Here is a 14,205-nt window from a genome sequence, read left to right on the forward strand (position 1 = left end):
CAAGTAACAAAGACACACACTTATACCAAGTAACAAAGACATACTCTGACACCAAGTAACAAACACACACACTTACACCAAGTAACAAAGACATACACTTACACCAAGTGACAAAGACATACACGGACACCAAGTAACAAAGACTTACACTGATACACAGTAACACGAACACACACTTACACCAAGTAACAATGACATACACTGACACCCAGTAACAAAGACATACTCTGACAACAAGTCACAAACACATACACTGACTCTAAGTAACAAAGACATACACTTACACCAAGTAACAAAGACATACACTGATACCCAGTAACACAGACACACATTGGGCGGCACAGTGGCGCAGTGGTTAGCACTGCAGCCTCACAGCTCCAGGGACCCGGGTTCGATTCTGTGTAGTGCCTGTGAGAAGTTTGCAAGTTCTCCCTGCCTCTGTGTGGGTTTCCTCCCGGTGCTCCGGTTTCCTCCCACATCACAAAGACTTGCAGGTTGATAGGTTAATTGGCCATTATAAATTGCCACTAGTGTAGGTAGGTAGGTGGCAAAGAAATATATCGGGACCGGTGGGGATGTTATTGGAATATGGGATTGGTGTAGGATTAGTATAAATGGGTGATTGATGGTCGGCACAGACTCGGTGGGCCGAAGGTCCTGTTTCAGTTCTTTATCTCGAAACTATACACACTGACACCCAGTAACAAAGACATACACTTACACCAAGTGACAAAGACATACACGGACACCAAGTAACAAAGACATACACTGATACACAGTAACACGAACACACACTTACACCAAGTAACAATGACATGCACTGACACCCAGTAACACGGACACCAAGTAACACAGACACACACTTACACCAAGTAACACAGACACACACTTACATCAAGTAACAAAGACAGACACTGATACCCAGTAACGCAGACACACACTTACACCAAGTAACAAAGACATACACTGACACCCAGTAACAAAGACATAAACTGACACCGAGTAACACAGACACGCACGGACACAAAGTAACAAAGACACACACTTACACCAAGTAACACAGACACACACTGACACCCAGTAACACAGACACACACTTACACCAAGTAACACAGACCTACACGAAAACAAAGTAACAAAGACATACACTGATACCCAGGAATACAGACACACAGTTACACCAAGTAACACAGACACACAATTACACCAAGTAACAAAGACATACACTTACAGCAAGTAACACAGACATGCACTGACACCCAGTAACAAAGACATACAATGATACCCAGGAATACAGACACACAGTTACACCAAGTAACACAGACACACAATTACACCAAGTAACAAAGACATACACTTACAGCAAGTAACACAGACATACACTGACACCAAGTCACAAAGACACACACTGACACTCAGTAACAAAGACAGACACTGACACCAAGTCACAAAGACATACAATGATACCCAGGAACACAGACATACACTGACACCCGGTAACAAAGACATACACTGATAGCAAGTCACAAAGACATACACTGATACCCAGTAACACAGACACACACTTACACCAAGTAACAAAGACATACACTGATACCCAGTAACACAGAAACACACTGACATCCAGTAACAAAGACATACACTGAAACCAAGTCACAAAGACATACACTGATACCCAGTAACACAGACACACACTGACACCCAGTAACAAAGACATACACTGATACCAAGTCACAAAGACATACACTGATACCCAGTAACACTGACACACACATACACCAAGTAACAAAGACAGACAATTACACCAAGTAACAAAGACATACACTGACACCAAGTATTTTGACATACACTGACACAAAGTAACAAAGACAGACACTGATACCCAGTAACACAGACACACACTTTCGCCAAGTAACAAAGAGATACACTGACACCAAGTAACAAAGACACACACTTACTCCAAGTAAGTCAGACATACACTGACACCAAGTAACAAAGACATACACTGATACCCAGTAACACAGACACACACTTACACCAAGTAACACAGACCTACACTAAAACAAAGTAACAAAGACATACACTGATACCCAGGAATACAGACACACAGTTACACCAAGTAACACAGACACACAATTACACCAAGTAACAAAGACATACACTTACAGCAAGTAACACAGACATACACTGACACCAAGTAACAAAGACATACAATTATACCAAGTAACAAAGACACACACTTACACCAAGTAACACAGATATACACTAGCACCAAGTAACAAAACATGCACTGACACCCAGTAACAAAGACATACAATGATACCCAGTAACACAGACACACACCTACACCAAGTAACACAGACACACACTTTCACCAAGTAACAAAGACATACTCTTACACCAAGTGACACAGACATACACTGACACAAAGTAACAAAGACAAGCACTGATACCCAGTAAGACAGACACACACTGACACCCAGTTAGAAACACACACTGACCCCCAGTAACACAGACACACACTGAACCCCAGTAACACAGACATACACTGACACCAAGTCACAAAGACACACACTGGCACCCAGTAACAAAGACATACACCGACACCAAGTCACAAAGACATACACTGATACACAGACACACACTTACACCAAGTAACACAGACATACACTGACACCAAGTAACAAAGACATACACTGATACCCAGTTTCACAGACACACACTTACACCAAGTAAAAAGACATACACTGACACCAAGTCACAAAGACACACACTGACACTCAGTAAGAAAGACATACTCTGACACCAAGTCACAAAGACATACAATGATACCCAGGAACACAGACATACACTGACACCCGGTAACAAAGACATATACTGATACCAAGTCACAAAGACATACACTGATACCCAGTAACACAGAAACACACTGACATCCAGTAACAAAGACATCCACTGAAACCAAGTCACAAAGACATACACTGATACCCAGTAACACAGACACACACTAACACCCAGTAACAAAGACATACACTGATACCAAGTCACAAAGACATACACTGATACCCAGTAACACAGAAACACACTGACGCCCAATAACAAAGACATACACTGAAAGCAAGTCACAAAGACATACACTGATACCCAGTAACACAGACACACACTGACACCCAGTAACAAAGACATACACTGATACCATGTTTCAAAGACATACACTGATACCCAGTAACACAGAAACACACTGACACCCAGTAACAAAGACATACACTGGAACCAAGTCACAAAGACATACACTGATACCCAGTAACACAGACACACACATACACCACGTAACAAAGAGAGACAATTACACCAAGTAACAAAGACATACACTGACACCAAGTATTTTGACATACACTGACACCAAGTAACAAAGACAGACACTTACAGCAAGTAACACAGACATGCACTGACACCCAGTAACAAAGACATACAATGATACCCAGGAATACAGACACACAGTTACACCAAGTAACACAGACACACAATTACACCAAGTAACAAAGACATACACTTACAGCAAGTAACACAGACATACACTGACACCAAGTCACAAAGACACACACTGACACTCAGTAACAAAGACAGACACTGACACCAAGTCACAAAGACATACAATGATACCCAGGAACACAGACATACACTGACACCCGGTAACAAAGACATACACTGATACCAAGTCACAAAGACATACACTGATACCCAGTAACACAGACACACACTTACACCAAGTAACAAAGACATACACTGATACCCAGTAACACAGAAACACACTGACATCCAGTAACAAAGACATACACTGAAACCAAGTCACAAAGACATACACTGATACCCAGTAACACAGACACACACTGACACCCAGTAACAAAGACATACACTGATACCAAGTCACAAAGACATACACTGATACCCAGTAACACAGACACACACATACACCAAGTAACAAAGACAGACAATTACACCAAGTAACAAAGACATACACTGACACCAAGTATTTTGACATACACTGACACAAAGTAACAAAGACAGACACTGATACCCAGTAACACAGACACACACTTTCGCCAAGTAACAAAGAGATACACTGACACCAAGTAACAAAGACACACACTTACTCCAAGTAAGTCAGACATACACTGACACCAAGTAACAAAGACATACACTGATACCCAGTAACACAGACACACACTTACACCAAGTAACACAGACCTACACTAAAACAAAGTAACAAAGACATACACTGATACCCAGGAATACAGACACACAGTTACACCAAGTAACACAGACACACAATTACACCAAGTAACAAAGACATACACTTACAGCAAGTAACACAGACATACACTGACACCAAGTAACAAAGACACACAATTACACCAAGTAACAAAGACATACACTTACAGCAAGTAACACAGACATACACTGACACCAAGTAACAAAGACATACAATTATACCAAGTAACAAAGACACACACTTACACCAAGTAACACAGATATACACTAGCACCAAGTAACAAAGACATGCACTGACACCCAGTAACAAAGACATACAATGATACCCAGTAACACAGACACACACCTACACCAAGTAACACAGACACACACTTTCACCAAGTAACAAAGACATACTCTTACACCAAGTGACACAGACATACACTGACACAAAGTAACAAAGACAAGCACTGATACCCAGTAAGACAGACACACACTGACACCCAGTTAGAAACACACACTGACCCCCAGTAACACAGACACACACTGAACCCCAGTAACACAGACATACACTGACACCAAGTCACAAAGACTCACACTGGCACCCAGTAACAAAGACATACACCGACACCAAGTCACAAAGACATACACTGATACACAGACACACACTTACACCAAGTAACACAGACATACACTGACACCAAGTAACAAAGACATACACTGATACCCAGTTTCACAGACACACACTTACACCAAGTAAAAAGACATACACTGACACCAAGTCACAAAGACACACACTGACACTCAGTAACAAAGACATACTCTGACACCAAGTCACAAAGACATACAATGATACCCAGGAACACAGACATACACTGACACCCGGTAACAAAGACATATACTGATACCAAGTCACAAAGACATACACTGATACCCAGTAACACAGAAACACACTGACATCCAGTGACAAAGACATCCACTGAAACCAAGTCACAAAGACATACACTGATACCCAGTAACACAGACACACACTAACACCCAGTAACAAAGACATACACTGATACCAAGTCACAAAGACATACACTGATACCCAGTAACACAGAAACACACTGACGCCCAATAACAAAGACATACACTGAAAGCAAGTCACAAAGACATACACTGATACCCAGTAACACAGACACACACTGACACCCAGTAACAAAGACATACACTGATACCATGTTTCAAAGACATACACTGATACCCAGTAACACAGAAACACACTGACACCCAGTAACAAAGACATACACTGGAACCAAGTCACAAAGACATACACTGATACCCAGTAACACAGACACACACATACACCACGTAACAAAGAGAGACAATTACACCAAGTAACAAAGACATACACTGACACCAAGTATTTTGACAGACACTGACACCAAGTAACAAAGACAGACACTGATACCCAGTAACACAGACACACACTTTCGCCAAGTAACAAAGAGATACACTGACACCAAGTAACAAAGACACACACTTACTCCAAGTAAGACAGACATACACTGACACCAAGTAACACAGACATACACTGACACCAATTAACAAAGACATACACTAACACCAAGTCACAAAGCCATACACTGATGCCAAGTCACAAAGACATAGATTGATGCCCAGCAACACAGACACACACTGACACCAAGTAAAAAAGACATACACTGACACCAAGTAACAAAGACACACACTTACACCAAGTAACACAGACATACACTGACACCAAAAAACAAAGACATACACTTAAACCAAGTAACAAAAACGGACAATTACACCAAGTAACAAAGACGTACACTTACACCATGTATTTTGACATACACTGACACCAAGTAACAAAGACATACACTGATACCCAGTAACACAGACACACACTTACACCAAGTAACAATGACATCCACTGCACTCCAAGTCACAAAGACACACACTGACACCCAGTAACAAAGACATACACTGACACCAAGTAACAAAGACATACACTGATACCCAGTAACACAGACACACACTTACACCAAGTAACACAGACATACACTGACACCAAGTAACAAAGACATACACTGATACCCAGGAACACGGACAAACACTTACACCAAGTAACACAGATACACACTTACACCAAGTAACAAAGACATACACTTACACCAAGTAACACAGACACACACTGAACCCCAGTAACACAGACATACACTGGCACCAAGTAACAAAGATATACAATTACACCAAGTAAACAAGACACACAGTTACACCAAGTAACACAGATATACACTGACACCCAGTAACACAGACTGACACGGACACCAAGTAGCAAAGACACACAGTTACACCAAGTAACACAGACACACACTTAGAACAAGTAACAAAGACAGACACTGACCCCCAGTAACACAGACACACACTGAACCCCAGTAACACAGACATACACTGGCACCAAGTAACAAAGACATGCACTGACACCCAGTCACAAAGACATACACTGACACCAAGTCACAAAGACTTACACTGATACACAGACACACTCTTACACCAACTAACACAGACACAAACTTACACCAAGTAACAAAGACATACACTGACACCAAGTAACAAAGACATACACTTACACAAAGTAACAAAGACACACACATACACCAAGTAACACAGACATACACTGACACCAAGTAACAAAGACATACACTGATACCCAGGAACACAGACACACATTTGCACCAAGTAACACAGACACACACTTACACCAAGTAACAAAGACATACACTTACACCAAGTAACACAGACATGCACTGACACCAAGTAACAAAGACATACAATTACACCAAGTAACAAAGACATACACTTACACCAAGTAGCACAGATATACACTGATACCCAGTAACACAGACACACACTGACACCAAGTAACAAAGACATGCACTGACACCAAGTAACAAAGACAAACGCTTACACCAAGTAACAAAGACACACACTTACACCAAGTAACACAGACATGCACTCGCACCAAGTAACAAAGACATACACTGATACCAAGTCACAAAGACATACATTGATGCCCAGGAACACAGTCACACACTGACACCAAGAAACAAAGACATACACTGACACCAAGTAACAAAGACACACACTTACACCAAGTAACACAGACATACACTGACACCAAGTAACAAAGACATACACTTACACCAAGTAACAAAGACGGACAATTACACCAAGTAACAAAGACATACACTGACACCAAGTAACAGAAACATACACTTACACCAAGTAACAAAGACACACACTTGCACCAAGTAACAACGACATACACTTCCACCAAGTATTTTGACAGACACTGACACCAAGTAACAAAGACATACACTGATACCCAGTAACACAGACGCACACATACACCAAGTAACAAAGACATACACTGACACCAAGTCACAGAGACACACACTGACACCCAGTAACAAAGACATACACTGGCAACAAGTAACAAAGACATGCACTGACAGCCAGTAACACAGACACACACGGACACCAAGTAACAAAGACACATACTTAAACCAAGTAACACAGACACACACTTACACCAAGTAACTAAGACAGACACTGGTACCCAGTAACACAGACACACACTTAGAACAAGTAACAAAGACAGACACTGACCCCCAGTAACACAGACACACACTGAACCCCAGTAACACAGACATACACTGGCACCAAGTAACAAAGACATGCACTGACACCCAGTCACAAAGACATACACTGACACCAAGTCACAAAGACTTACACTGATACACAGACACACTCTTACACCAACTAACACAGACACAAACTTACACCAAGTAACAAAGACATACACTGACACCAAGTAACAAAGACATACACTTACACAAAGTAACAAAGACACACACATACACCAAGTAACACAGACATACACTGACACCAAGTAACAAAGACATACACTGATACCCAGGAACACAGACACACATTTGCACCAAGTAACACAGACACACACTTACACCAAGTAACAAAGACATACACTTACACCAAGTAACACAGACATGCACTGACACCAAGTAACAAAGACATACAATTACACCAAGTAACAAAGACATACACTTACACCAAGTAGCACAGATATACACTGATACCCAGTAACACAGACACACACTGACACCAAGTAACAAAGACATGCACTGACACCAAGTAACAAAGACAAACGCTTACACCAAGTAACAAAGACACACACTTACACCAAGTAACACAGACATGCACTCGCACCAAGTAACAAAGACATACACTGATACCAAGTCACAAAGACATACATTGATGCCCAGGAACACAGTCACACACTGACACCAAGAAACAAAGACATACACTGACACCAAGTAACAAAGACACACACTTACACCAAGTAACACAGACATACACTGACACCAAGTAACAAAGACATACACTTACACCAAGTAACAAAGACGGACAATTACACCAAGTAACAAAGACATACACTGACACCAAGTAACAAAAACATACACTTACACCAAGTAACAAAGACACACACTTGCACCAAGTAACAACGACATACACTTCCACCAAGTATTTTGACAGACACTGACACCAAGTAACAAAGACATACACTGATACCCAGTAACACAGACGCACACATACACCAAGTAACAAAGACATACACTGACACCAAGTCACAGAGACACACACTGACACCCAGTAACAAAGACATACACTGGCAACAAGTAACAAAGACATGCACTGACAGCCAGTAACACAGACACACACGGACACCAAGTAACAAAGACATATACTTACACCAAGTAACACAGACACACACTTACACCAAGTAACTAAGACAGACACTGGTACCCAGTAACACAGACACACACTTACAACAAGTAACAGAGACACACACTGACACCCAATAACACAGACACTCACTTACACCAAGTAACGCAGACATACACTGACACCAAGTAACAAAGACATACACTGTTACCCAGGGACACAAACACACACTTACACCAAGTAACACAGACACACACTTACACCAAGTAACGCAGACATACACTGACACCAAGTCACAAAGACATACACAGATACCAAGTAACACAGACACACACTGAAAGCCAGTAACAAAGACATACTCTGATACCAAGTCACAAAGACATACACTGATACCCAGTAGCACAGACACACACTGACACCCAGTTAGATACACACACTGACACCCAGTAACAAAGACAGACACTGATACCAAGTCACAAAGACATCCACTGATACCCAGTAACGCAGATACACAATGAAACCCAGTAACAAAGACATACACTGATACCAAGTCACAAAGACATACACTGATACCCAGTAACACAGACACACACTGACACCAAGTAACAAAGACATACACTGACACCAAGTAACAAAGACATACAATTACACCATGTAACAAAGACACACACTTACACCAAGTAACAAAGACATACACTGACACCAAGTAACAAAGACATGCACTGACACCCAGTAACACAGACACACACTGACACCATGTAACAAAGACATACACTGACACCCAGTAACAAAGACAGACACTGACACCCAGTAACACAGACAAACACGGACACCAAGTATCAAAGACACACAGTTACACCCAGTATCAAAGACATGCACTGACACCCAGTAACACAGACACACACGGACACCAAGTAACAAAGACTCACACTAACACCAAGTAACACAGACACACACTGACACCCAGTAAGACAAACGACCACACTGACACCCAGTAACACAGACACACACTGACCCCAAGTAACAAAGACATACACTGACACCCAGTAACACAGATACACACTGGGCGGCACAGTGGCGCAGTGGTTAGCACTGCAGCCTCACAGCTCCAGCGATCCGGGTTCGATTCTGGGTACTGCCTGTGCGGAGTTTGCAAGTTCTCCCTGTGTCTGCGTGGGTTTCCTCCGGGTGCTCCGGTTTCCTCCCACATCCCAAAGACTTGCAGGTTGGTAGGTTAATTGGCCATTATAAATTGCCCCTAGTATAGGTAGGTGGTAGGGAAATATATAGGGGCCGGTGGGGATGTTATTGGAATATGGGATTCGTGTAGGATTAGTATAAATGTTTGGTTGATGGTCGGCACAGACTCGGTGGGCCGGAGGGCCTGTTTCAGTGCTTTATCTCCAAACTAAACTAAATACTGACACCTAGTGTCACAGACACACACTGACACCCAGTAACAAAGACATACACTGATGCACAGAAACACACTGACACCAAGTAACAAAGACATACACTAACACCAAGTCACAAAGACATACACTTACACCAAGTAACAAAGACATACACTGACACCCAGTAACAAAGACATCCACTGACAACAAGTCACAAGCGCATGCACTGACATCAAGTAACAAAGACATGAACTGACACCAAGTATCAAAGACATACACTGATACCCAGTATCACAGACACACACTGACACCCAGTAACAAAGACATACACTGATACCAAGTCACAAAGACATACACTGATACCCAGTATCACAGACACACACTTCCACCAAGTAACAAAGACATACACTGACACCAAGTCACAAAGAGACACACTGACACCCAGTAACAAAGACATACACTGACACCAAGTCACAAAGACATACACTGATACCCAGGAACACAGACACACACTGACACCAAGTAACAAAGTCATGCACTTACACCCAGTAACAAAGACATACACTGACACCAAGTCACAAAGACATACACTGATACCCAGTATCACAGACACACACTTACACGAAGTAACAAAGACATACACTGACACCCAGTATCACAGACACACACTTACACCAAGTAACAAAGACATACACTGACACCAAGTCACAAAGACATGCACTGATACCCAGGAACACATACACACACTGACACCCAGTAACAAAGACGTACACTGATACCAAGTCACAAAGACATACACTGATACCCAGTATCACAGTCACACACTTCCACCAAGTAACAAAGACATACACTGACACCAAGTCACAAAGAGACACACTGACACCCAGTAACAAAGACATATACTGACACCAAGTCACAAAGACTGATACCCAGGAACACAGACACACACTGACACCCAGTAACAAAGACAGACACTGATACCAAGTCACAAAGACATACACTGATACCCAGTAACGCATACACACAATGACACCCAGTCAGAAAGACATACACTGATACCAAGTCACAAAGACATACACTGATACCCAGTAACACAGACACACACTGACACCAAGTAACAAAGACATACACTGACACCAAGTCACAAAGACATACAATTACACCATGTAACAAAGACACACACTTACACCAAGTAACAAAGACATACACTGACACCAAGTCACAAAGACACACACTGATACCCAGTAACACAGACACACACTTACACCAAGTAACAAAGACATACACTGACACCAAGTAACAAAGACATACAATTACACCATGTAACAAAGACACACACTGATACCCAAAACACAGACACACACTGACACCCAGTTAGATACACACACTGACACCAAGTAACAAAGACATACATTGACACCAAGTATTTTGACGTGCACTGATACCCAGTAACAAAGACATACACTTACACAAAGTAACACAGACATACACTGACATCCAGTAACACAGACAAACACGGACACCAAGTAACAAAGACACACAGTTACACCCAGTATCAAAGACATGCACTGACACCCAGTAACACAGACACACACGGACACCAAGTAACAAAGACTCACACTTACACCAAGTAACACAGACACCCACTGACACCCAGTAAGACAAACGACCACACTGACACCCAGTAACACAGATACACACTGGGCAGCACAGTGGCGCAGTGGTTAGCACTGCAGCCTCACAGCTCCAGCGACCCGGGTTCGATTCTGGGTACTGCCTGTGCGGAGTTTGCAAGTTCTCCCTGTGTCTGCGTGGGTTTCCTCCGGGTGCTCCGGTTTCCTCCCACATCCCAAAGACTTGCAGGTTGGTAGGTTAATTGGCCATTATAAATTGCCCCTAGCATAGGTAGGTGGTAGGGAAATATATAGGGGCCGGTGGGGATGTTATTGGAATATGGGATTCGTGTAGGATTAGTATAAATGTTTGGTTGATGGTCGGCACAGACTCGGTGGGCCGGAGGGCCTGTTTCAGTGCTGTATCTCGAAACTAAACTAAATACTGACACCTAGTGTCACAGACACACACTGACACCCAGTAACAAAGACATACACTGATGCACAGAAACACACTGACACCAAGTAACAAAGACATACACTGACACCAAGTCACAAAGACATACACTGATACACTGAAACACACTGACACCAAGTAACAAAGACAGACACTAACACCAAGTATTTTGACATGCACTGATACCCAGTAACAAAGACATACACTGACAACAAGTCACAAGCACATGCACTGACACCAAGTAACAAAGACATAAACTGACACCAAGTAACAAAGTCATACACTTACACCAAGTAACAAAGACATAAACTGACACCAAGTAACAAAGACATACACTGATACCCAGTAACACAGACACACACTGACACCCAGTTAGATGCACACACTGACACCAAGTAACAAAGACATACACTGATACCAAGTCACAAAGACATACACTGAGACCCAGTAACACAGACACACACTGACACCAAGTAACAAAGACATACAATTACACCATGTAACAAAAAAACACACTTACACCAAGTAACAAAGACATACACTGACACCAAGTCACAAAGACACACACTGATACCCAGTAACACAGACACACACTTACACCAAGGAACAAATACATACACTGATACCCAGGAACACAGACACACACTGACACCCAGTAACACAGACACACACTTACACCAAGTAACAAAGACATACACTGACAGCCAGTAACAAAGACATACACTGACACCAAGTCACAAACACATACACTGACACGAAGTAACAAAGACATACACTGATACCCAGTAACACAGACACACACTGACACCCAGTTAGATACACACACTGACACCAAGTAACAAAGACATACATTGACACCAAGTATTTTGACGTGCACTGATACCCAGTAACAAAGACATACGCTGACACCAGGTCACAAAGACATACACTAACACAAAGTAACACAGACATACACTTACACCAAGTAACAAAGACATACACTGACACGCAGTAACACAGACAAACACGGACACCAAGTAACAAAGACACACAGTTACACCCAGTATCAAAGACATGCACTGACACCCAGTAACACAGACACACACGGACACCAAGTAACAAAGACTCACACTTACACCAAGTAACACAGACACACACTGACACCCAGTAAGACAAACGACCACACTGACACCCAGTAACACAGATACACACTGGGCAGCACAGTGGCGCAGTGGTTAGCACTGCAGCCTCACAGCTCCAGCGACCCGGGTTCGATTCTGGGTACTGCCTGTGCGGAGTTTGCAAGTTCTCCCTGTGTCTGCGTGGGTTTCCTCCGGGTGCTCCTGTTTCCTCCCACATCCCAAAGACTTGCAGGTTGGTAGGTTAATTGGCCATTATAAATTGCCCCTAGCATAGGTAGGTGGTAGGGAAATATATAGGGGCCGGTGGGGATGTTATTGGAATATGGGATTCGTGTAGGATTAGTATAAATGTTTGGTTGATGGTCGGCACAGACTCGGTGGGCCGGAGGGCCTGTTTCAGTGCTGTATCTCGAAACTAAACTAAATACTGACACCTAGTGCCACAGACACACACTGACACCCAGTAACAAAGACATACACTGATGCACAGAAACACACTGACACCAAGTATTTTGACATGCACTGATACCCAGTAACAAAGACATACACTGACACCA

This window comes from Heterodontus francisci, unplaced genomic scaffold (genome assembly GCF_036365525.1).
Source record: "Heterodontus francisci isolate sHetFra1 unplaced genomic scaffold, sHetFra1.hap1 HAP1_SCAFFOLD_313, whole genome shotgun sequence".
Lineage (NCBI taxonomy): Eukaryota > Metazoa > Chordata > Chondrichthyes > Heterodontiformes > Heterodontidae > Heterodontus > Heterodontus francisci.